This window comes from Coregonus clupeaformis, unplaced genomic scaffold (genome assembly GCF_020615455.1).
Source record: "Coregonus clupeaformis isolate EN_2021a unplaced genomic scaffold, ASM2061545v1 scaf2347, whole genome shotgun sequence".
In the NCBI taxonomy this organism is placed as follows: domain Eukaryota; kingdom Metazoa; phylum Chordata; class Actinopteri; order Salmoniformes; family Salmonidae; genus Coregonus; species Coregonus clupeaformis.
Window position 1 is genome coordinate 1 of NW_025535801.1, and position 24787 is coordinate 24787.

The 24787-nt window shown below is 42.3% G+C and overlaps 19 non-coding genes across 19 annotated transcripts; all 19 read left to right on the forward strand.

Annotated features, from left to right (window-relative positions):
* Positions 1-121: 121 nt before the first annotated feature.
* On the forward strand, positions 122-240 carry LOC123488478. Its single transcript, XR_006660111.1, has one exon. It is a non-coding gene; the product is annotated as a 5S ribosomal RNA (ribosomal RNA).
* Positions 241-1397: 1157 nt separating this feature from the next.
* Positions 1398-1516, forward strand: LOC123488479. The gene has a single exon (XR_006660112.1). It is a non-coding gene; the product is annotated as a 5S ribosomal RNA (ribosomal RNA).
* A 1161-nt stretch (positions 1517-2677) lies between these two features.
* LOC123488480 lies at positions 2678-2796 on the forward strand. Its single transcript, XR_006660113.1, has one exon. It is a non-coding gene; the product is annotated as a 5S ribosomal RNA (ribosomal RNA).
* Positions 2797-3954: 1158 nt separating this feature from the next.
* Positions 3955-4073, forward strand: LOC123488462. The gene has a single exon (XR_006660094.1). It is a non-coding gene; the product is annotated as a 5S ribosomal RNA (ribosomal RNA).
* A 1159-nt stretch (positions 4074-5232) lies between these two features.
* Positions 5233-5351, forward strand: LOC123488463. The gene has a single exon (XR_006660095.1). It is a non-coding gene; the product is annotated as a 5S ribosomal RNA (ribosomal RNA).
* Positions 5352-6510: 1159 nt separating this feature from the next.
* LOC123488464 lies at positions 6511-6629 on the forward strand. Its single transcript, XR_006660096.1, has one exon. It is a non-coding gene; the product is annotated as a 5S ribosomal RNA (ribosomal RNA).
* A 1160-nt stretch (positions 6630-7789) lies between these two features.
* LOC123488465 lies at positions 7790-7908 on the forward strand. The gene has a single exon (XR_006660097.1). It is a non-coding gene; the product is annotated as a 5S ribosomal RNA (ribosomal RNA).
* Positions 7909-9069: 1161 nt separating this feature from the next.
* On the forward strand, positions 9070-9188 carry LOC123488466. Its single transcript, XR_006660098.1, has one exon. It is a non-coding gene; the product is annotated as a 5S ribosomal RNA (ribosomal RNA).
* Positions 9189-10346: 1158 nt separating this feature from the next.
* Positions 10347-10465, forward strand: LOC123488467. Its single transcript, XR_006660099.1, has one exon. It is a non-coding gene; the product is annotated as a 5S ribosomal RNA (ribosomal RNA).
* Positions 10466-11626: 1161 nt separating this feature from the next.
* On the forward strand, positions 11627-11745 carry LOC123488468. Its single transcript, XR_006660100.1, has one exon. It is a non-coding gene; the product is annotated as a 5S ribosomal RNA (ribosomal RNA).
* A 1158-nt stretch (positions 11746-12903) lies between these two features.
* Positions 12904-13022, forward strand: LOC123488476. The gene has a single exon (XR_006660109.1). It is a non-coding gene; the product is annotated as a 5S ribosomal RNA (ribosomal RNA).
* A 1166-nt stretch (positions 13023-14188) lies between these two features.
* Positions 14189-14307, forward strand: LOC123488469. The gene has a single exon (XR_006660101.1). It is a non-coding gene; the product is annotated as a 5S ribosomal RNA (ribosomal RNA).
* Positions 14308-15467: 1160 nt separating this feature from the next.
* On the forward strand, positions 15468-15586 carry LOC123488470. Its single transcript, XR_006660102.1, has one exon. It is a non-coding gene; the product is annotated as a 5S ribosomal RNA (ribosomal RNA).
* A 1161-nt stretch (positions 15587-16747) lies between these two features.
* LOC123488471 lies at positions 16748-16866 on the forward strand. Its single transcript, XR_006660103.1, has one exon. It is a non-coding gene; the product is annotated as a 5S ribosomal RNA (ribosomal RNA).
* Positions 16867-18025: 1159 nt separating this feature from the next.
* On the forward strand, positions 18026-18144 carry LOC123488473. The gene has a single exon (XR_006660105.1). It is a non-coding gene; the product is annotated as a 5S ribosomal RNA (ribosomal RNA).
* A 1161-nt stretch (positions 18145-19305) lies between these two features.
* On the forward strand, positions 19306-19424 carry LOC121532415. Its single transcript, XR_005994318.2, has one exon. It is a non-coding gene; the product is annotated as a 5S ribosomal RNA (ribosomal RNA).
* Positions 19425-20584: 1160 nt separating this feature from the next.
* On the forward strand, positions 20585-20703 carry LOC121532366. The gene has a single exon (XR_005994274.1). It is a non-coding gene; the product is annotated as a 5S ribosomal RNA (ribosomal RNA).
* Positions 20704-21863: 1160 nt separating this feature from the next.
* LOC123488474 lies at positions 21864-21982 on the forward strand. Its single transcript, XR_006660106.1, has one exon. It is a non-coding gene; the product is annotated as a 5S ribosomal RNA (ribosomal RNA).
* Positions 21983-23142: 1160 nt separating this feature from the next.
* Positions 23143-23261, forward strand: LOC123488472. Its single transcript, XR_006660104.1, has one exon. It is a non-coding gene; the product is annotated as a 5S ribosomal RNA (ribosomal RNA).
* The last annotated feature ends 1526 nt before the right edge of the window (positions 23262-24787 follow it).

Below are 24787 nucleotides of genomic sequence, written 5' to 3' on the forward strand. Positions count from 1 at the left end.
TTGGAAATGTAAGCAGGGGTTGAGCTTCTTCAGTTTGTGTCACAAAGTGGATACGTTTCTGTGTCCCTTTCAGAGTGAGTGACACATTGACTTTATATAGTGTACCAAGAGTTGTTCCCTCGCTTACGGCCATACCAGCCTGAATACGCCCGATCTCGTCCGATCTCGGAAGCTAAGCAGGGTCGGGCCTGGTTAGTACTTGGATGGGAGACCGCCTGGGAATACCAGGTGCTGTAAGCTTTTTGTCCCAGTAGAGCGTGCTCTTGTGTCATGGAGCAACTGCTTTTTATTTATCACCCTAATAATATCATGGATTGTTATTGGACTAAATGCAGTTTGTGTGCTGCCCTGCCCTGATCAAATCAAATCAAATAATGGACAGTGCGTTTCCCTCAAAATATAGGCAGTACATGCAGCCTTTGTTTTTAGTCTAGGAGACAGTCAATGTCTGTAGTCCATTAGGGCACTATACAATCCCTTCAATGTTTTGCCTGATTCCGTTAATTCCCAAGTTCCCTTTTCTCCGTTTAGATTTCCCCGTTGACCGTTTGTCCCTGTTTTGGCAGGTTTTCGCTCTCAAAAGTACACCTTTTTAATAGCAAAACAGCACAATTGGATGTTCTATGTCCACAACAATGTTTAAACCCTATCAGGTGACCATTTGTGAGGTCTGGGAAAAATGTAAGACATTTAGATGTTGGGGTGTAGTTACCCTTAAATGCAAGCATGCACCAGGAAGAGACCTTTGTTTGGTTAAGCGGTGTTGCTGTAGAACAAATGGCAACTGGAGTGATGCAAATGATCACGGTATAATTCTGCCAGGCAGGCATAGGCTACTTTGTAGTTAACATTTACTTGCGAAGGTTTTGGGGAAAGCCATTCCTTCCCTACCAGAAGAAGGTTATCATTAGCATCATCGCTAACGGCTACACAAAGTGTAGACATACGCGCGCACCGCACACATGCACACAGACAGGGGCATTCCTGTGCCGTTTCAGAAAGTTCATGGAAATACGAATCACTGATGCATTTTGTTCATGTCTTATGATTGACTTGGGCAAATGAATGCGTTTTCTAACAAGTTGAATAGATTTAGTTGATTTCTTACTAAGTTCAATAAATGTTTGAATATTGTTGAATTTCGGTTTAATGTCTGGATTCCGTGATTCGGTCCGCAACGCCTATTTTATAGGGCCCTAGTCAATGAACTTGTCATAAATCAACATAGGATATGCCCTCTTCCCCCCAACAAGACTCAAATATATATATATATATATTGGAAATGTAAGCAGGGGTTGAGCTTCTTCAGTTTGTGTCACAAAGTGGATACGTTTCTGTGTCCCTTTCAGAGTGAGTGACACATTGACTTTATATAGTGTACCAAGAGTTGTTCCCTCGCTTACGGCCATACCAGCCTGAATACGCCCGATCTCGTCCGATCTCGGAAGCTAAGCAGGGTCGGGCCTGGTTAGTACTTGGATGGGAGACCGCCTGGGAATACCAGGTGCTGTAAGCTTTTTGTCCCAGTAGAGCGTGCTCTTGTGTCATGGAGCAACTGCTTTTTATTTATCACCCTAATAATATCATGGATTGTTATTGGACTAAATGCAGTTTGTGTGCTGCCCTGCCCTGATCAAATCAAATCAAATAATGGACAGTGCGTTTCCCTCAAAATATAGGCAGTACATGCAGCCTTTGTTTTTAGTCTAGGAGACAGTCAATGTCTGTAGTCCATTAGGGCACTATACAATCCCTTCAATGTTTTGCCTGATTCCGTTAATTCCCAAGTTCCCTTTTCTCCGTTTAGATTTCCCCGTTGACCGTTTGTCCCTGTTTTGGCAGGTTTTCGCTCTCAAAAGTACACCTTTTTAATAGCAAAACAGCACAATTGGATGTTCTATGTCCACAACAATGTTTAAACCCTATCAGGTGACCATTTGTGAGGTCTGGGAAAAATGTAAGACATTTAGATGTTGGGGTGTAGTTACCCTTAAATGCAAGCATGCACCAGGAAGAGACCTTTGTTTGGTTAAGCGGTGTTGCTGTAGAACAAATGGCAACTGGAGTGATGCAAATGATCACGGTATAATTCTGCCAGGCAGGCATAGGCTACTTTGTAGTTAACATTTACTTGCGAAGGTTTTTGGGGAAAGCCATTCCTTCCCTACCAGAAGAAGGTTATCATTAGCATCATCGCTAACGGCTACACAAAGTGTAGACATACGCGCGCCCACCGCACACATGCACACAGACAGGGGCATTCCTGTGCCGTTTCAGAAAGTTCATGGAAATACGAATCACTGATGCATTTTGTTCATGTCTTATGATTGACTTGGGCAAATGAATGCGTTTTCTAACAAGTTGAATAGATTTAGTTGATTTCTTACTAAGTTCAATAAATGTTTGAATATTGTTGAATTTCGGTTTAATGTCTGGATTCCGTGATTCGGTCCATAACGCCTATTTTATAGGGCCCTAGTCAATGAACTTGTCATAAATCAACATAGGATATGCCCTCTTCCCCCCCCCAACAAGACTCAAATATATATATATATATTGGAAATGTAAGCAGGGGTTGAGCTTCTTCAGTTTGTGTCACAAAGTGGATACGTTTCTGTGTCCCTTTCAGAGTGAGTGACACATTGACTTTATATAGTGTACCAAGAGTTGTTCCCTCGCTTACGGCCATACCAGCCTGAATACGCCCGATCTCGTCCGATCTCGGAAGCTAAGCAGGGTCGGGCCTGGTTAGTACTTGGATGGGAGACCGCCTGGGAATACCAGGTGCTGTAAGCTTTTGTCCCAGTAGAGCGTGCTCTTGTGTCATGGAGCAACTGCTTTTTATTTATCACCCTAATAATATCATGGATTGTTATTGGACTAAATGCAGTTTGTGTGCTGCCCTGCCCTGATCAAATCAAATCAAATAATGGACAGTGCGTTTCCCTCAAAATATAGGCAGTACATGCAGCCTTTGTTTTTAGTCTAGGAGACAGTCAATGTCTGTAGTCCATTAGGGCACTATACAATCCCTTCAATGTTTTGCCTGATTCCGTTAATTCCCAAGTTCCCTTTTCTCCGTTTAGATTTCCCCGTTGACCGTTTGTCCCTGTTTTGGCAGGTTTTCGCTCTCAAAAGTACACCTTTTTAATAGCAAAACAGCACAATTGGATGTTCTATGTCCACAACAATGTTTAAACCCTATCAGGTGACCATTTGTGAGGTCTGGGAAAAATGTAAGACATTTAGATGTTGGGGTGTAGTTACCCTTAAATGCAAGCATGCACCAGGAAGAGACCTTTGTTTGGTTAAGCGGTGTTGCTGTAGAACAAATGGCAACTGGAGTGATGCAAATGATCACGGTATAATTCTGCCAGGCAGGCATAGGCTACTTTGTAGTTAACATTTACTTGCGAAGGTTTTGGGGAAAGCCATTCCTTCCCTACCAGAAGAAGGTTATCATTAGCATCATCGCTAACGGCTACACAAAGTGTAGACATACGCGCGCACCGCACACATGCACACAGACAGGGGCATTCCTGTGCCGTTTCAGAAAGTTCATGGAAATACGAATCACTGATGCATTTTGTTCATGTCTTATGATTGACTTGGGCAAATGAATGCGTTTTCTAACAAGTTGAATAGATTTAGTTGATTTCTTACTAAGTTCAATAAATGTTTGAATATTGTTGAATTTCGGTTTAATGTCTGGATTCCGTGATTCGGTCCGTAACGCCTATTTTATAGGGCCCTAGTCAATGAACTTGTCATAAATCAACATAGGATATGCCCTCTTCCCCCCCAACAAGACTCAAAATATATATATATATATATTGGAAATGTAAGCAGGGGTTGAGCTTCTTCAGTTTGTGTCACAAAGTGGATACGTTTCTGTGTCCCTTTCAGAGTGAGTGACACATTGACTTTATATAGTGTACCAAGAGTTGTTCCCTCGCTTACGGCCATACCAGCCTGAATACGCCCGATCTCGTCCGATCTCGGAAGCTAAGCAGGGTCGGGCCTGGTTAGTACTTGGATGGGAGACCGCCTGGGAATACCAGGTGCTGTAAGCTTTTGTCCCAGTAGAGCGTGCTCTTGTGTCATGGAGCAACTGCTTTTTATTTATCACCCTAATAATATCATGGATTGTTATTGGACTAAATGCAGTTTGTGTGCTGCCCTGCCCTGATCAAATCAAATCAAATAATGGACAGTGCGTTTCCCTCAAAATATAGGCAGTACATGCAGCCTTTGTTTTTAGTCTAGGAGACAGTCAATGTCTGTAGTCCATTAGGGCACTATACAATCCCTTCAATGTTTTGCCTGATTCCGTTAATTCCCAAGTTCCCTTTTCTCCGTTTAGATTTCCCCGTTGACCGTTTGTCCCTGTTTTGGCAGGTTTTCGCTCTCAAAAGTACACCTTTTTAATAGCAAAACAGCACAATTGGATGTTCTATGTCCACAACAATGTTTAAACCCTATCAGGTGACCATTTGTGAGGTCTGGGAAAAATGTAAGACATTTAGATGTTGGGGTGTAGTTACCCTTAAATGCAAGCATGCACCAGGAAGAGACCTTTGTTTGGTTAAGCGGTGTTGCTGTAGAACAAATGGCAACTGGAGTGATGCAAATGATCACGGTATAATTCTGCCAGGCAGGCATAGGCTACTTTGTAGTTAACATTTACTTGCGAAGGTTTTGGGGAAAGCCATTCCTTCCCTACCAGAAGAAGGTTATCATTAGCATCATCGCTAACGGCTACACAAAGTGTAGACATACGCGCGTACCGCACACATGCACACAGACAGGGGCATTCCTGTGCCGTTTCAGAAAGTTCATGGAAATACGAATCACTGATGCATTTTGTTCATGTCTTATGATTGACTTGGGCAAATGAATGCGTTTTCTAACAAGTTGAATAGATTTAGTTGATTTCTTACTAAGTTCAATAAATGTTTGAATATTGTTGAATTTCGGTTTAATGTCTGGATTCCGTGATTCGGTCCGCAACGCCTATTTTATAGGGCCCTAGTCAATGAACTTGTCATAAATCAACATAGGATATGCCCTCTTCCCCCCCCCAACAAGACTCAAATATATATATATATATATTGGAAATGTAAGCAGGGGTTGAGCTTCTTCAGTTTGTGTCACAAAGTGGATACGTTTCTGTGTCCCTTTCAGAGTGAGTGACACATTGACTTTATATAGTGTACCAAGAGTTGTTCCCTCGCTTACGGCCATACCAGCCTGAATACGCCCGATCTCGTCCGATCTCGGAAGCTAAGCAGGGTCGGGCCTGGTTAGTACTTGGATGGGAGACCGCCTGGGAATACCAGGTGCTGTAAGCTTTTTGTCCCAGTAGAGCGTGCTCTTGTGTCATGGAGCAACTGCTTTTTATTTATCACCCTAATAATATCATGGATTGTTATTGGACTAAATGCAGTTTGTGTGCTGCCCTGCCCTGATCAAATCAAATCAAATAATGGACAGTGCGTTTCCCTCAAAATATAGGCAGTACATGCAGCCTTTGTTTTTAGTCTAGGAGACAGTCAATGTCTGTAGTCCATTAGGGCACTATACAATCCCTTCAATGTTTTGCCTGATTCCGTTAATTCCCAAGTTCCCTTTTCTCCGTTTAGATTTCCCCGTTGACCGTTTGTCCCTGTTTTGGCAGGTTTTCGCTCTCAAAAGTACACCTTTTTAATAGCAAAACAGCACAATTGGATGTTCTATGTCCACAACAATGTTTAAACCCTATCAGGTGACCATTTGTGAGGTCTGGGAAAAATGTAAGACATTTAGATGTTGGGGTGTAGTTACCCTTAAATGCAAGCATGCACCAGGAAGAGACCTTTGTTTGGTTAAGCGGTGTTGCTGTAGAACAAATGGCAACTGGAGTGATGCAAATGATCACGGTATAATTCTGCCAGGCAGGCATAGGCTACTTTGTAGTTAACATTTACTTGCGAAGGTTTTGGGGAAAGCCATTCCTTCCCTACCAGAAGAAGGTTATCATTAGCATCATCGCTAACGGCTACACAAAGTGTAGACATACGCGCGCTACCGCACACATGCACACAGACAGGGGCATTCCTGTGCCGTTTCAGAAAGTTCATGGAAATACGAATCACTGATGCATTTTGTTCATGTCTTATGATTGACTTGGGCAAATGAATGCGTTTTCTAACAAGTTGAATAGATTTAGTTGATTTCTTACTAAGTTCAATAAATGTTTGAATATTGTTGAATTTCGGTTTAATGTCTGGATTCCGTGATTCGGTCCATAACGCCTATTTTATAGGGCCCTAGTCAATGAACTTGTCATAAATCAACATAGGATATGCCCTCTTCCCCCCCAACAAGACTCAAATATATATATATATATATTGGAAATGTAAGCAGGGGTTGAGCTTCTTCAGTTTGTGTCACAAAGTGGATACGTTTCTGTGTCCCTTTCAGAGTGAGTGACACATTGACTTTATATAGTGTACCAAGAGTTGTTCCCTCGCTTACGGCCATACCAGCCTGAATACGCCCGATCTCGTCCGATCTCGGAAGCTAAGCAGGGTCGGGCCTGGTTAGTACTTGGATGGGAGACCGCCTGGGAATACCAGGTGCTGTAAGCTTTTGTCCCAGTAGAGCGTGCTCTTGTGTCATGGAGCAACTGCTTTTTATTTATCACCCTAATAATATCATGGATTGTTATTGGACTAAATGCAGTTTGTGTGCTGCCCTGCCCTGATCAAATCAAATCAAATAATGGACAGTGCGTTTCCCTCAAAATATAGGCAGTACATGCAGCCTTTGTTTTTAGTCTAGGAGACAGTCAATGTCTGTAGTCCATTAGGGCACTATACAATCCCTTCAATGTTTTGCCTGATTCCGTTAATTCCCAAGTTCCCTTTTCTCCGTTTAGATTTCCCCGTTGACCGTTTGTCCCTGTTTTGGCAGGTTTTCGCTCTCAAAAGTACACCTTTTTAATAGCAAAACAGCACAATTGGATGTTCTATGTCCACAACAATGTTTAAACCCTATCAGGTGACCATTTGTGAGGTCTGGGAAAAATGTAAGACATTTAGATGTTGGGGTGTAGTTACCCTTAAATGCAAGCATGCACCAGGAAGAGACCTTTGTTTGGTTAAGCGGTGTTGCTGTAGAACAAATGGCAACTGGAGTGATGCAAATGATCACGGTATAATTCTGCCAGGCAGGCATAGGCTACTTTGTAGTTAACATTTACTTGCGAAGGTTTTGGGGAAAGCCATTCCTTCCCTACCAGAAGAAGGTTATCATTAGCATCATCGCTAACGGCTACACAAAGTGTAGACATACGCGCGCACCGCACACATGCACACAGACAGGGGCATTCCTGTGCCGTTTCAGAAAGTTCATGGAAATACGAATCACTGATGCATTTTGTTCATGTCTTATGATTGACTTGGGCAAATGAATGCGTTTTCTAACAAGTTGAATAGATTTAGTTGATTTCTTACTAAGTTCAATAAATGTTTGAATATTGTTGAATTTCGGTTTAATGTCTGGATTCCGTGATTCGGTCCGCAACGCCTATTTTATAGGGCCCTAGTCAATGAACTTGTCATAAATCAACATAGGATATGCCCTCTTCCCCCCCCCCAACAAGACTCAAAAATATATATATATATATTGGAAATGTAAGCAGGGGTTGAGCTTCTTCAGTTTGTGTCACAAAGTGGATACGTTTCTGTGTCCCTTTCAGAGTGAGTGACACATTGACTTTATATAGTGTACCAAGAGTTGTTCCCTCGCTTACGGCCATACCAGCCTGAATACGCCCGATCTCGTCCGATCTCGGAAGCTAAGCAGGGTCGGGCCTGGTTAGTACTTGGATGGGAGACCGCCTGGGAATACCAGGTGCTGTAAGCTTTTTGTCCCAGTAGAGCGTGCTCTTGTGTCATGGAGCAACTGCTTTTTATTTATCACCCTAATAATATCATGGATTGTTATTGGACTAAATGCAGTTTGTGTGCTGCCCTGCCCTGATCAAATCAAATCAAATAATGGACAGTGCGTTTCCCTCAAAATATAGGCAGTACATGCAGCCTTTGTTTTTAGTCTAGGAGACAGTCAATGTCTGTAGTCCATTAGGGCACTATACAATCCCTTCAATGTTTTGCCTGATTCCGTTAATTCCCAAGTTCCCTTTTCTCCGTTTAGATTTCCCCGTTGACCGTTTGTCCCTGTTTTGGCAGGTTTTCGCTCTCAAAAGTACACCTTTTTAATAGCAAAACAGCACAATTGGATGTTCTATGTCCACAACAATGTTTAAACCCTATCAGGTGACCATTTGTGAGGTCTGGGAAAAATGTAAGACATTTAGATGTTGGGGTGTAGTTACCCTTAAATGCAAGCATGCACCAGGAAGAGACCTTTGTTTGGTTAAGCGGTGTTGCTGTAGAACAAATGGCAACTGGAGTGATGCAAATGATCACGGTATAATTCTGCCAGGCAGGCATAGGCTACTTTGTAGTTAACATTTACTTGCGAAGGTTTTGGGGAAAGCCATTCCTTCCCTACCAGAAGAAGGTTATCATTAGCATCATCGCTAACGGCTACACAAAGTGTAGACATACGCGCGCTTACCGCACACATGCACACAGACAGGGGCATTCCTGTGCCGTTTCAGAAAGTTCATGGAAATACGAATCACTGATGCATTTTGTTCATGTCTTATGATTGACTTGGGCAAATGAATGCGTTTTCTAACAAGTTGAATAGATTTAGTTGATTTCTTACTAAGTTCAATAAATGTTTGAATATTGTTGAATTTCGGTTTAATGTCTGGATTCCGTGATTCGGTCCGTAACGCCTATTTTATAGGGCCCTAGTCAATGAACTTGTCATAAATCAACATAGGATATGCCCTCTTCCCCCCCCAACAAGACTCAAATATATATATATATATATTGGAAATGTAAGCAGGGGTTGAGCTTCTTCAGTTTGTGTCACAAAGTGGATACGTTTCTGTGTCCCTTTCAGAGTGAGTGACACATTGACTTTATATAGTGTACCAAGAGTTGTTCCCTCGCTTACGGCCATACCAGCCTGAATACGCCCGATCTCGTCCGATCTCGGAAGCTAAGCAGGGTCGGGCCTGGTTAGTACTTGGATGGGAGACCGCCTGGGAATACCAGGTGCTGTAAGCTTTTGTCCCAGTAGAGCGTGCTCTTGTGTCATGGAGCAACTGCTTTTTATTTATCACCCTAATAATATCATGGATTGTTATTGGACTAAATGCAGTTTGTGTGCTGCCCTGCCCTGATCAAATCAAATCAAATAATGGACAGTGCGTTTCCCTCAAAATATAGGCAGTACATGCAGCCTTTGTTTTTAGTCTAGGAGACAGTCAATGTCTGTAGTCCATTAGGGCACTATACAATCCCTTCAATGTTTTGCCTGATTCCGTTAATTCCCAAGTTCCCTTTTCTCCGTTTAGATTTCCCCGTTGACCGTTTGTCCCTGTTTTGGCAGGTTTTCGCTCTCAAAAGTACACCTTTTTAATAGCAAAACAGCACAATTGGATGTTCTATGTCCACAACAATGTTTAAACCCTATCAGGTGACCATTTGTGAGGTCTGGGAAAAATGTAAGACATTTAGATGTTGGGGTGTAGTTACCCTTAAATGCAAGCATGCACCAGGAAGAGACCTTTGTTTGGTTAAGCGGTGTTGCTGTAGAACAAATGGCAACTGGAGTGATGCAAATGATCACGGTATAATTCTGCCAGGCAGGCATAGGCTACTTTGTAGTTAACATTTACTTGCGAAGGTTTTTGGGGAAAGCCATTCCTTCCCTACCAGAAGAAGGTTATCATTAGCATCATCGCTAACGGCTACACAAAGTGTAGACATACGCGCGCACCGCACACATGCACACAGACAGGGGCATTCCTGTGCCGTTTCAGAAAGTTCATGGAAATACGAATCACTGATGCATTTTGTTCATGTCTTATGATTGACTTGGGCAAATGAATGCGTTTTCTAACAAGTTGAATAGATTTAGTTGATTTCTTACTAAGTTCAATAAATGTTTGAATATTGTTGAATTTCGGTTTAATGTCTGGATTCCGTGATTCGGTCCGTAACGCCTATTTTATAGGGCCCTAGTCAATGAACTTGTCATAAATCAACATAGGATATGCCCTCTTCCCCCCCAACAAGACTCAAATATATATATATATATATTGGAAATGTAAGCAGGGGTTGAGCTTCTTCAGTTTGTGTCACAAAGTGGATACGTTTCTGTGTCCCTTTCAGAGTGAGTGACACATTGACTTTATATAGTGTACCAAGAGTTGTTCCCTCGCTTACGGCCATACCAGCCTGAATACGCCCGATCTCGTCCGATCTCGGAAGCTAAGCAGGGTCGGGCCTGGTTAGTACTTGGATGGGAGACCGCCTGGGAATACCAGGTGCTGTAAGCTTTTTGTCCCAGTAGAGCGTGCTCTTGTGTCATGGAGCAACTGCTTTTTATTTATCACCCTAATAATATCATGGATTGTTATTGGACTAAATGCAGTTTGTGTGCTGCCCTGCCCTGATCAAATCAAATCAAATAATGGACAGTGCGTTTCCCTCAAAATATAGGCAGTACATGCAGCCTTTGTTTTTAGTCTAGGAGACAGTCAATGTCTGTAGTCCATTAGGGCACTATACAATCCCTTCAATGTTTTGCCTGATTCCGTTAATTCCCAAGTTCCCTTTTCTCCGTTTAGATTTCCCCGTTGACCGTTTGTCCCTGTTTTGGCAGGTTTTCGCTCTCAAAAGTACACCTTTTTAATAGCAAAACAGCACAATTGGATGTTCTATGTCCACAACAATGTTTAAACCCTATCAGGTGACCATTTGTGAGGTCTGGGAAAAATGTAAGACATTTAGATGTTGGGGTGTAGTTACCCTTAAATGCAAGCATGCACCAGGAAGAGACCTTTGTTTGGTTAAGCGGTGTTGCTGTAGAACAAATGGCAACTGGAGTGATGCAAATGATCACGGTATAATTCTGCCAGGCAGGCATAGGCTACTTTGTAGTTAACATTTACTTGCGAAGGTTTTGGGGAAAGCCATTCCTTCCCTACCAGAAGAAGGTTATCATTAGCATCATCGCTAACGGCTACACAAAGTGTAGACATACGCGCGCTACCGCACACATGCACACAGACAGGGGCATTCCTGTGCCGTTTCAGAAAGTTCATGGAAATACGAATCACTGATGCATTTTGTTCATGTCTTATGATTGACTTGGGCAAATGAATGCGTTTTCTAACAAGTTGAATAGATTTAGTTGATTTCTTACTAAGTTCAATAAATGTTTGAATATTGTTGAATTTCGGTTTAATGTCTGGATTCCGTGATTCGGTCCGTAACGCCTATTTTATAGGGCCCTAGTCAATGAACTTGTCATAAATCAACATAGGATATGCCCTCTTCCCCCCCCCAACAAGACTCAAATATATATATATATATATTGGAAATGTAAGCAGGGGTTGAGCTTCTTCAGTTTGTGTCACAAAGTGGATACGTTTCTGTGTCCCTTTCAGAGTGAGTGACACATTGACTTTATATAGTGTACCAAGAGTTGTTCCCTCGCTTACGGCCATACCAGCCTGAATACGCCCGATCTCGTCCGATCTCGGAAGCTAAGCAGGGTCGGGCCTGGTTAGTACTTGGATGGGAGACCGCCTGGGAATACCAGGTGCTGTAAGCTTTTTGTCCCAGTAGAGCGTGCTCTTGTGTCATGGAGCAACTGCTTTTTATTTATCACCCTAATAATATCATGGATTGTTATTGGACTAAATGCAGTTTGTGTGCTGCCCTGCCCTGATCAAATCAAATCAAATAATGGACAGTGCGTTTCCCTCAAAATATAGGCAGTACATGCAGCCTTTGTTTTTAGTCTAGGAGACAGTCAATGTCTGTAGTCCATTAGGGCACTATACAATCCCTTCAATGTTTTGCCTGATTCCGTTAATTCCCAAGTTCCCTTTTCTCCGTTTAGATTTCCCCGTTGACCGTTTGTCCCTGTTTTGGCAGGTTTTCGCTCTCAAAAGTACACCTTTTTAATAGCAAAACAGCACAATTGGATGTTCTATGTCCACAACAATGTTTAAACCCTATCAGGTGACCATTTGTGAGGTCTGGGAAAAATGTAAGACATTTAGATGTTGGGGTGTAGTTACCCTTAAATGCAAGCATGCACCAGGAAGAGACCTTTGTTTGGTTAAGCGGTGTTGCTGTAGAACAAATGGCAACTGGAGTGATGCAAATGATCACGGTATAATTCTGCCAGGCAGGCATAGGCTACTTTGTAGTTAACATTTACTTGCGAAGGTTTTGGGGAAAGCCATTCCTTCCCTACCAGAAGAAGGTTATCATTAGCATCATCGCTAACGGCTACACAAAGTGTAGACATACGCGCGTACCGCACACATGCACACAGACAGGGGCATTCCTGTGCCGTTTCAGAAAGTTCATGGAAATACGAATCACTGATGCATTTTGTTCATGTCTTATGATTGACTTGGGCAAATGAATGCGTTTTCTAACAAGTTGAATAGATTTAGTTGATTTCTTACTAAGTTCAATAAATGTTTGAATATTGTTGAATTTCGGTTTAATGTCTGGATTCCGTGATTCGGTCCGCAACGCCTATTTTATAGGGCCCTAGTCAATGAACTTGTCATAAATCAACATAGGATATGCCCTCTTCCCCCCCCCAACAAGACTCAAATATATATATATATATTGGAAATGTAAGCAGGGGTTGAGCTTCTTCAGTTTGTGTCACAAAGTGGATACGTTTCTGTGTCCCTTTCAGAGTGAGTGACACATTGACTTTATATAGTGTACCAAGAGTTGTTCCCTCGCTTACGGCCATACCAGCCTGAATACGCCCGATCTCGTCTGATCTCGGAAGCTAAGCAGGGTCGGGCCTGGTTAGTACTTGGATGGGAGACCGCCTGGGAATACCAGGTGCTGTAAGCTTTTTGTCCCAGTAGAGCGTGCTCTTGTGTCATGGAGCAACTGCTTTTTATTTATCACCCTAATAATATCATGGATTGTTATTGGACTAAATGCAGTTTGTGTGCTGCCCTGCCCTGATCAAATCAAATCAAATAATGGACAGTGCGTTTCCCTCAAAATATAGGCAGTACATGCAGCCTTTGTTTTTAGTCTAGGAGACAGTCAATGTCTGTAGTCCATTAGGGCACTATACAATCCCTTCAATGTTTTGCCTGATTCCGTTAATTCCCAAGTTCCCTTTTCTCCGTTTAGATTTCCCCGTTGACCGTTTGTCCCTGTTTTGGCAGGTTTTCGCTCTCAAAAGTACACCTTTTTAATAGCAAAACAGCACAATTGGATGTTCTATGTCCACAACAATGTTTAAACCCTATCAGGTGACCATTTGTGAGGTCTGGGAAAAATGTAAGACATTTAGATGTTGGGGTGTAGTTACCCTTAAATGCAAGCATGCACCAGGAAGAGACCTTTGTTTGGTTAAGCGGTGTTGCTGTAGAACAAATGGCAACTGGAGTGATGCAAATGATCACGGTATAATTCTGCCAGGCAGGCATAGGCTACTTTGTAGTTAACATTTACTTGCGAAGGTTTTGGGGAAAGCCATTCCTTCCCTACCAGAAGAAGGTTATCATTAGCATCATCGCTAACGGCTACACAAAGTGTAGACATACGCGCGCACCGCACACATGCACACAGACAGGGGCATTCCTGTGCCGTTTCAGAAAGTTCATGGAAATACGAATCACTGATGCATTTTGTTCATGTCTTATGATTTACTTGGGCAAATGAATGCGTTTTCTAACAAGTTGAATAGATTTAGTTGATTTCTTACTAAGTTCAATAAATGTTTGAATATTGTTGAATTTCGGTTTAATGTCTGGATTCCGTGATTCGGTCCGCAAACGCCTATTTTATAGGGCCCTAGTCAATGAACTTGTCATAAATCAACATAGGATATGCCCTCTTCCCCCCCCCCCCCCAACAAGACTCAAATATATATATATATATATTGGAAATGTAAGCAGGGGTTGAGCTTCTTCAGTTTGTGTCACAAAGTGGATACGTTTCTGTGTCCCTTTCAGAGTGAGTGACACATTGACTTTATATAGTGTACCAAGAGTTGTTCCCTCGCTTACGGCCATACCAGCCTGAATACGCCCGATCTCGTCCGATCTCGGAAGCTAAGCAGGGTCGGGCCTGGTTAGTACTTGGATGGGAGACCGCCTGGGAATACCAGGTGCTGTAAGCTTTTTGTCCCAGTAGAGCGTGCTCTTGTGTCATGGAGCAACTGCTTTTTATTTATCACCCTAATAATATCATGGATTGTTATTGGACTAAATGCAGTTTGTGTGCTGCCCTGCCCTGATCAAATCAAATCAAATAATGGACAGTGCGTTTCCCTCAAAATATAGGCAGTACATGCAGCCTTTGTTTTTAGTCTAGGAGACAGTCAATGTCTGTAGTCCATTAGGGCACTATACAATCCCTTCAATGTTTTGCCTGATTCCGTTAATTCCCAAGTTCCCTTTTCTCCGTTTAGATTTCCCCGTTGACCGTTTGTCCCTGTTTTGGCAGGTTTTCGCTCTCAAAAGTACACCTTTTTAATAGCAAAACAGCACAATTGGATGTTCTATGTCCACAACAATGTTTAAACCCTATCAGGTGACCATTTGTGAGGTCTGGGAAAAATGTAAGACATTTAGATGTTGGGGTGTAGTTACCCTTAAATGCAAGCATGCACCAGGAAGAGACCTTTGTTTGGTTAAGCGGTGTTGCTGTAGAACAAATGGCAACTGGAGTGATGCAAATGATCACGGTATAATTCTGCCAGGCAGGCATAGGCTACTTTGTAGTTAACATTTACTTGCGAAGGTTTTGGGGAAAGCCATTCCTTCCCTACCAGAAGAAGGTTATCATTAGCATCATCGCTAACGGCTACACAAAGTGTAGACATACGCGCGCACCGCACACATGCACACAGACAGGGGCATTCCTGTGCCGTTTCAGAAAGTTCATGGAAATACGAATCACTGATGCATTTTGTTCATGTCTTATGATTGACTTGGGCAAATGAATGCGTTTTCTAACAAGTTGAATAGATTTAGTTGATTTCTTACTAAGTTCAATAAATGTTTGAATATTGTTGAATTTCGGTTTAATGTCTGGATTCCGTGATTCGGTCCGCAACGCCTATTTTATAGGGCCCTAGTCAATGAACTTGTCATAAATCAACATAGGATATGCCCTCTTCCCCCCCCCAACAAGACTCAAATATATATATATATATATTGGAAATGTAAGCAGGGGTTGAGCTTCTTCAGTTTGTGTCACAAAGTGGATACGTTTCTGTGTCCCTTTCAGAGTGAGTGACACATTGACTTTATATAGTGTACCAAGAGTTGTTCCCTCGCTTACGGCCATACCAGCCTGAATACGCCCGATCTCGTCCGATCTCGGAAGCTAAGCAGGGTCGGGCCTGGTTAGTACTTGGATGGGAGACCGCCTGGGAATACCAGGTGCTGTAAGCTTTTTGTCCCAGTAGAGCGTGCTCTTGTGTCATGGAGCAACTGCTTTTTATTTATCACCCTAATAATATCATGGATTGTTATTGGACTAAATGCAGTTTGTGTGCTGCCCTGCCCTGATCAAATCAAATCAAATAATGGACAGTGCGTTTCCCTCAAAATATAGGCAGTACATGCAGCCTTTGTTTTTAGTCTAGGAGACAGTCAATGTCTGTAGTCCATTAGGGCACTATACAATCCCTTCAATGTTTTGCCTGATTCCGTTAATTCCCAAGTTCCCTTTTCTCCGTTTAGATTTCCCCGTTGACCGTTTGTCCCTGTTTTGGCAGGTTTTCGCTCTCAAAAGTACACCTTTTTAATAGCAAAACAGCACAATTGGATGTTCTATGTCCACAACAATGTTTAAACCCTATCAGGTGACCATTTGTGAGGTCTGGGAAAAATGTAAGACATTTAGATGTTGGGGTGTAGTTACCCTTAAATGCAAGCATGCACCAGGAAGAGACCTTTGTTTGGTTAAGCGGTGTTGCTGTAGAACAAATGGCAACTGGAGTGATGCAAATGATCACGGTATAATTCTGCCAGGCAGGCATAGGCTACTTTGTAGTTAACATTTACTTGCGAAGGTTTTGGGGAAAGCCATTCCTTCCCTACCAGAAGAAGGTTATCATTAGCATCATCGCTAACGGCTACACAAAGTGTAGACATACGCGCGCACCGCACACATGCACACAGACAGGGGCATTCCTGTGCCGTTTCAGAAAGTTCATGGAAATACGAATCACTGATGCATTTTGTTCATGTCTTATGATTGACTTGGGCAAATGAATGCGTTTTCTAACAAGTTGAATAGATTTAGTTGATTTCTTACTAAGTTCAATAAATGTTTGAATATTGTTGAATTTCGGTTTAATGTCTGGATTCCGTGATTCGGTCTTTAACGCCTATTTTATAGGGCCCTAGTCAATGAACTTGTCATAAATCAACATAGGATATGCCCTCTTCCCCCCCCCCAACAAGACTCAAATATATATATATATATATTGGAAATGTAAGCAGGGGTTGAGCTTCTTCAGTTTGTGTCACAAAGTGGATACGTTTCTGTGTCCCTTTCAGAGTGAGTGACACATTGACTTTATATAGTGTACCAAGAGTTGTTCCCTCGCTTACGGCCATACCAGCCTGAATACGCCCGATCTCGTCCGATCTCGGAAGCTAAGCAGGGTCGGGCCTGGTTAGTACTTGGATGGGAGACCGCCTGGGAATACCAGGTGCTGTAAGCTTTTTGTCCCAGTAGAGCGTGCTCTTGTGTCATGGAGCAACTGCTTTTTATTTATCACCCTAATAATATCATGGATTGTTATTGGACTAAATGCAGTTTGTGTGCTGCCCTGCCCTGATCAAATCAAATCAAATAATGGACAGTGCGTTTCCCTCAAAATATAGGCAGTACATGCAGCCTTTGTTTTTAGTCTAGGAGACAGTCAATGTCTGTAGTCCATTAGGGCACTATACAATCCCTTCAATGTTTTGCCTGATTCCGTTAATTCCCAAGTTCCCTTTTCTCCGTTTAGATTTCCCCGTTGACCGTTTGTCCCTGTTTTGGCAGGTTTTCGCTCTCAAAAGTACACCTTTTTAATAGCAAAACAGCACAATTGGATGTTCTATGTCCACAACAATGTTTAAACCCTATCAGGTGACCATTTGTGAGGTCTGGGAAAAATGTAAGACATTTAGATGTTGGGGTGTAGTTACCCTTAAATGCAAGCATGCACCAGGAAGAGACCTTTGTTTGGTTAAGCGGTGTTGCTGTAGAACAAATGGCAACTGGAGTGATGCAAATGATCACGGTATAATTCTGCCAGGCAGGCATAGGCTACTTTGTAGTTAACATTTACTTGCGAAGGTTTTGGGGAAAGCCATTCCTTCCCTACCAGAAGAAGGTTATCATTAGCATCATCGCTAACGGCTACACAAAGTGTAGACATACGCGCGCTACCGCACACATGCACACAGACAGGGGCATTCCTGTGCCGTTTCAGAAAGTTCATGGAAATACGAATCACTGATGCATTTTGTTCATGTCTTATGATTGACTTGGGCAAATGAATGCGTTTTCTAACAAGTTGAATAGATTTAGTTGATTTCTTACTAAGTTCAATAAATGTTTGAATATTGTTGAATTTCGGTTTAATGTCTGGATTCCGTGATTCGGTCCGCAACGCCTATTTTATAGGGCCCTAGTCAATGAACTTGTCATAAATCAACATAGGATATGCCCTCTTCCCCCCCAACAAGACTCAAATATATATATATATATATTGGAAATGTAAGCAGGGGTTGAGCTTCTTCAGTTTGTGTCACAAAGTGGATACGTTTCTGTGTCCCTTTCAGAGTGAGTGACACATTGACTTTATATAGTGTACCAAGAGTTGTTCCCTCGCTTACGGCCATACCAGCCTGAATACGCCCGATCTCGTCCGATCTCGGAAGCTAAGCAGGGTCGGGCCTGGTTAGTACTTGGATGGGAGACCGCCTGGGAATACCAGGTGCTGTAAGCTTTTGTCCCAGTAGAGCGTGCTCTTGTGTCATGGAGCAACTGCTTTTTATTTATCACCCTAATAATATCATGGATTGTTATTGGACTAAATGCAGTTTGTGTGCTGCCCTGCCCTGATCAAATCAAATCAAATAATGGACAGTGCGTTTCCCTCAAAATATAGGCAGTACATGCAGCCTTTGTTTTTAGTCTAGGAGACAGTCAATGTCTGTAGTCCATTAGGGCACTATACAATCCCTTCAATGTTTTGCCTGATTCCGTTAATTCCCAAGTTCCCTTTTCTCCGTTTAGATTTCCCCGTTGACCGTTTGTCCCTGTTTTGGCAGGTTTTCGCTCTCAAAAGTACACCTTTTTAATAGCAAAACAGCACAATTGGATGTTCTATGTCCACAACAATGTTTAAACCCTATCAGGTGACCATTTGTGAGGTCTGGGAAAAATGTAAGACATTTAGATGTTGGGGTGTAGTTACCCTTAAATGCAAGCATGCACCAGGAAGAGACCTTTGTTTGGTTAAGCGGTGTTGCTGTAGAACAAATGGCAACTGGAGTGATGCAAATGATCACGGTATAATTCTGCCAGGCAGGCATAGGCTACTTTGTAGTTAACATTTACTTGCGAAGGTTTTGGGGAAAGCCATTCCTTCCCTACCAGAAGAAGGTTATCATTAGCATCATCGCTAACGGCTACACAAAGTGTAGACATACGCGCTTACCGCACACATGCACACAGACAGGGGCATTCCTGTGCCGTTTCAGAAAGTTCATGGAAATACGAATCACTGATGCATTTTGTTCATGTCTTATGATTGACTTGGGCAAATGAATGCGTTTTCTAACAAGTTGAATAGATTTAGTTGATTTCTTACTAAGTTCAATAAATGTTTGAATATTGTTGAATTTCGGTTTAATGTCTGGATTCCGTGATTCGGTCCACAACGCCTATTTTATAGGGCCCTAGTCAATGAACTTGTCATAAATCAACATAGGATATGCCCTCTTCCCCCCCCCCCAACAAGACTCAAATATATATATATATATATTGGAAATGTAAGCAGGGGTTGAGCTTCTTCAGTTTGTGTCACAAAGTGGATACGTTTCTGTGTCCCTTTCAGAGTGAGTGACACATTGACTTTATATAGTGTACCAAGAGTTGTTCCCTCGCTTACGGCCATACCAGCCTGAATACGCCCGATCTCGTCCGATCTCGGAAGCTAAGCAGGGTCGGGCCTGGTTAGTACTTGGATGGGAGACCGCCTGGGAATACCAGGTGCTGTAAGCTTTTGTCCCAGTAGAGCGTGCTCTTGTGTCATGGAGCAACTGCTTTTTATTTATCACCCTAATAATATCATGGATTGTTATTGGACTAAATGCAGTTTGTGTGCTGCCCTGCCCTGATCAAATCAAATCAAATAATGGACAGTGCGTTTCCCTCAAAATATAGGCAGTACATGCAGCCTTTGTTTTTAGTCTAGGAGACAGTCAATGTCTGTAGTCCATTAGGGCACTATACAATCCCTTCAATGTTTTGCCTGATTCCGTTAATTCCCAAGTTCCCTTTTCTCCGTTTAGATTTCCCCGTTGACCGTTTGTCCCTGTTTTGGCAGGTTTTCGCTCTCAAAAGTACACCTTTTTAATAGCAAAACAGCACAATTGGATGTTCTATGTCCACAACAATGTTTAAACCCTATCAGGTGACCATTTGTGAGGTCTGGGAAAAATGTAAGACATTTAGATGTTGGGGTGTAGTTACCCTTAAATGCAAGCATGCACCAGGAAGAGACCTTTGTTTGGTTAAGCGGTGTTGCTGTAGAACAAATGGCAACTGGAGTGATGCAAATGATCACGGTATAATTCTGCCAGGCAGGCATAGGCTACTTTGTAGTTAACATTTACTTGCGAAGGTTTTGGGGAAAGCCATTCCTTCCCTACCAGAAGAAGGTTATCATTAGCATCATCGCTAACGGCTACACAAAGTGTAGACATACGCGCGCACCGCACACATGCACACAGACAGGGGCATTCCTGTGCCGTTTCAGAAAGTTCATGGAAATACGAATCACTGATGCATTTTGTTCATGTCTTATGATTGACTTGGGCAAATGAATGCGTTTTCTAACAAGTTGAATAGATTTAGTTGATTTCTTACTAAGTTCAATAAATGTTTGAATATTGTTGAATTTCGGTTTAATGTCTGGATTCCGTGATTCGGTCCGCAACGCCTATTTTATAGGGCCCTAGTCAATGAACTTGTCATAAATCAACATAGGATATGCCCTCTTCCCCCCCCCCAACAAGACTCAAATATATATATATATATATTGGAAATGTAAGCAGGGGTTGAGCTTCTTCAGTTTGTGTCACAAAGTGGATACGTTTCTGTGTCCCTTTCAGAGTGAGTGACACATTGACTTTATATAGTGTACCAAGAGTTGTTCCCTCGCTTACGGCCATACCAGCCTGAATACGCCCGATCTCGTCCGATCTCGGAAGCTAAGCAGGGTCGGGCCTGGTTAGTACTTGGATGGGAGACCGCCTGGGAATACCAGGTGCTGTAAGCTTTTTGTCCCAGTAGAGCGTGCTCTTGTGTCATGGAGCAACTGCTTTTTATTTATCACCCTAATAATATCATGGATTGTTATTGGACTAAATGCAGTTTGTGTGCTGCCCTGCCCTGATCAAATCAAATCAAATAATGGACAGTGCGTTTCCCTCAAAATATAGGCAGTACATGCAGCCTTTGTTTTTAGTCTAGGAGACAGTCAATGTCTGTAGTCCATTAGGGCACTATACAATCCCTTCAATGTTTTGCCTGATTCCGTTAATTCCCAAGTTCCCTTTTCTCCGTTTAGATTTCCCCGTTGACCGTTTGTCCCTGTTTTGGCAGGTTTTCGCTCTCAAAAGTACACCTTTTTAATAGCAAAACAGCACAATTGGATGTTCTATGTCCACAACAATGTTTAAACCCTATCAGGTGACCATTTGTGAGGTCTGGGAAAAATGTAAGACATTTAGATGTTGGGGTGTAGTTACCCTTAAATGCAAGCATGCACCAGGAAGAGACCTTTGTTTGGTTAAGCGGTGTTGCTGTAGAACAAATGGCAACTGGAGTGATGCAAATGATCACGGTATAATTCTGCCAGGCAGGCATAGGCTACTTTGTAGTTAACATTTACTTGCGAAGGTTTTGGGGAAAGCCATTCCTTCCCTACCAGAAGAAGGTTATCATTAGCATCATCGCTAACGGCTACACAAAGTGTAGACATACGCGCGCACCGCACACATGCACACAGACAGGGGCATTCCTGTGCCGTTTCAGAAAGTTCATGGAAATACGAATCACTGATGCATTTTGTTCATGTCTTATGATTGACTTGGGCAAATGAATGCGTTTTCTAACAAGTTGAATAGATTTAGTTGATTTCTTACTAAGTTCAATAAATGTTTGAATATTGTTGAATTTCGGTTTAATGTCTGGATTCCGTGATTCGGTCCGCAACGCCTATTTTATAGGGCCCTAGTCAATGAACTTGTCATAAATCAACATAGGATATGCCCTCTTCCCCCCCCCAACAAGACTCAAATATATATATATATATATTGGAAATGTAAGCAGGGGTTGAGCTTCTTCAGTTTGTGTCACAAAGTGGATACGTTTCTGTGTCCCTTTCAGAGTGAGTGACACATTGACTTTATATAGTGTACCAAGAGTTGTTCCCTCGCTTACGGCCATACCAGCCTGAATACGCCCGATCTCGTCCGATCTCGGAAGCTAAGCAGGGTCGGGCCTGGTTAGTACTTGGATGGGAGACCGCCTGGGAATACCAGGTGCTGTAAGCTTTTTGTCCCAGTAGAGCGTGCTCTTGTGTCATGGAGCAACTGCTTTTTATTTATCACCCTAATAATATCATGGATTGTTATTGGACTAAATGCAGTTTGTGTGCTGCCCTGCCCTGATCAAATCAAATCAAATAATGGACAGTGCGTTTCCCTCAAAATATAGGCAGTACATGCAGCCTTTGTTTTTAGTCTAGGAGACAGTCAATGTCTGTAGTCCATTAGGGCACTATACAATCCCTTCAATGTTTTGCCTGATTCCGTTAATTCCCAAGTTCCCTTTTCTCCGTTTAGATTTCCCCGTTGACCGTTTGTCCCTGTTTTGGCAGGTTTTCGCTCTCAAAAGTACACCTTTTTAATAGCAAAACAGCACAATTGGATGTTCTATGTCCACAACAATGTTTAAACCCTATCAGGTGACCATTTGTGAGGTCTGGGAAAAATGTAAGACATTTAGATGTTGGGGTGTAGTTACCCTTAAATGCAAGCATGCACCAGGAAGAGACCTTTGTTTGGTTAAGCGGTGTTGCTGTAGAACAAATGGCAACTGGAGTGATGCAAATGATCACGGTATAATTCTGCCAGGCAGGCATAGGCTACTTTGTAGTTAACATTTACTTGCGAAGGTTTTGGGGAAAGCCATTCCTTCCCTACCAGAAGAAGGTTATCATTAGCATCATCGCTAACGGCTACACAAAGTGTAGACATACGCGCGCACCGCACACATGCACACAGACAGGGGCATTCCTGTGCCGTTTCAGAAAGTTCATGGAAATACGAATCACTGATGCATTTTGTTCATGTCTTATGATTGACTTGGGCAAATGAATGCGTTTTCTAACAAGTTGAATAGATTTAGTTGATTTCTTACTAAGTTCAATAAATGTTTGAATATTGTTGAATTTCGGTTTAATGTCTGGATTCCGTGATTCGGTCCGCAACGCCTATTTTATAGGGCCCTAGTCAATGAACTTGTCATAAATCAACATAGGATATGCCCTCTTCCCCCCCCCAACAAGACTCAAATATATATATATATATATTGGAAATGTAAGCAGGGGTTGAGCTTCTTCAGTTTGTGTCACAAAGTGGATACGTTTCTGTGTCCCTTTCAGAGTGAGTGACACATTGACTTTATATAGTGTACCAAGAGTTGTTCCCTCGCTTACGGCCATACCAGCCTGAATACGCCCGATCTCGTCCGATCTCGGAAGCTAAGCAGGGTTGGGCCTGGTTAGTACTTGGATGGGAGACCGCCTGGGAATACCAGGTGCTGTAAGCTTTTTGTCCCAGTAGAGCGTGCTCTTGTGTCATGGAGCAACTGCTTTTTATTTATCACCCTAATAATATCATGGATTGTTATTGGACTAAATGCAGTTTGTGTGCTGCCCTGCCCTGATCAAATCAAATCAAATAATGGACAGTGCGTTTCCCTCAAAATATAGGCAGTACATGCAGCCTTTGTTTTTAGTCTAGGAGACAGTCAATGTCTGTAGTCCATTAGGGCACTATACAATCCCTTCAATGTTTTGCCTGATTCCGTTAATTCCCAAGTTCCCTTTTCTCCGTTTAGATTTCCCCGTTGACCGTTTGTCCCTGTTTTGGCAGGTTTTCGCTCTCAAAAGTACACCTTTTTAATAGCAAAACAGCACAATTGGATGTTCTATGTCCACAACAATGTTTAAACCCTATCAGGTGACCATTTGTGAGGTCTGGGAAAAATGTAAGACATTTAGATGTTGGGGTGTAGTTACCCTTAAATGCAAGCATGCACCAGGAAGAGACCTTTGTTTGGTTAAGCGGTGTTGCTGTAGAACAAATGGCAACTGGAGTGATGCAAATGATCACGGTATAATTCTGCCAGGCAGGCATAGGCTACTTTGTAGTTAACATTTACTTGCGAAGGTTTTGGGGAAAGCCATTCCTTCCCTACCAGAAGAAGGTTATCATTAGCATCATCGCTAACGGCTACACAAAGTGTAGACATACGCGCGCACCGCACACATGCACACAGACAGGGGCATTCCTGTGCCGTTTCAGAAAGTTCATGGAAATACGAATCACTGATGCATTTTGTTCATGTCTTATGATTGACTTGGGCAAATGAATGCGTTTTCTAACAAGTTGAATAGATTTAGTTGATTTCTTACTAAGTTCAATAAATGTTTGAATATTGTTGAATTTCGGTTTAATGTCTGGATTCCGTGATTCGGTCCGCAACGCCTATTTTATAGGGCCCTAGTCAATGAACTTGTCATAAATCAACATAGGATATGCCCTCTTCCCCCCCCCAACAAGACTCAAATATATATATATATATATTGGAAATGTAAGCAGGGGTTGAGCTTCTTCAGTTTGTGTCACAAAGTGGATACGTTTCTGTGTCCCTTTCAGAGTGAGTGACACATTGACTTTATATAGTGTACCAAGAGTTGTTCCCTCGCTTACGGCCATACCAGCCTGAATACGCCCCTTTTTGGAATTTCAGGAAGTGGATGAGCGGCAGGTGTCTGAGTGCTTGAGAGAGGATATCGTTTGTTTGGAGTTTTTTTTGATTTATAAGTTTGAAAGTTTGTGTGTGATTGTAGTTGATTTTCTTTGAAACTTTTTTGTTATTATCCCCCATCGGCGTGAGCTGTTTGGGGGATATTGATTAAAATAACCGGATGGACAACATGGCGTCAACATCAAGAATACAAACGACGACGAGAAAGGACAACAGTGAAATTAGAATTTCAAATGAAGAACTGAAGAAAAGAAAGTATGAGAAGGAACTGACGGTGAACGTGGAAATAATTGGAGAAGGGA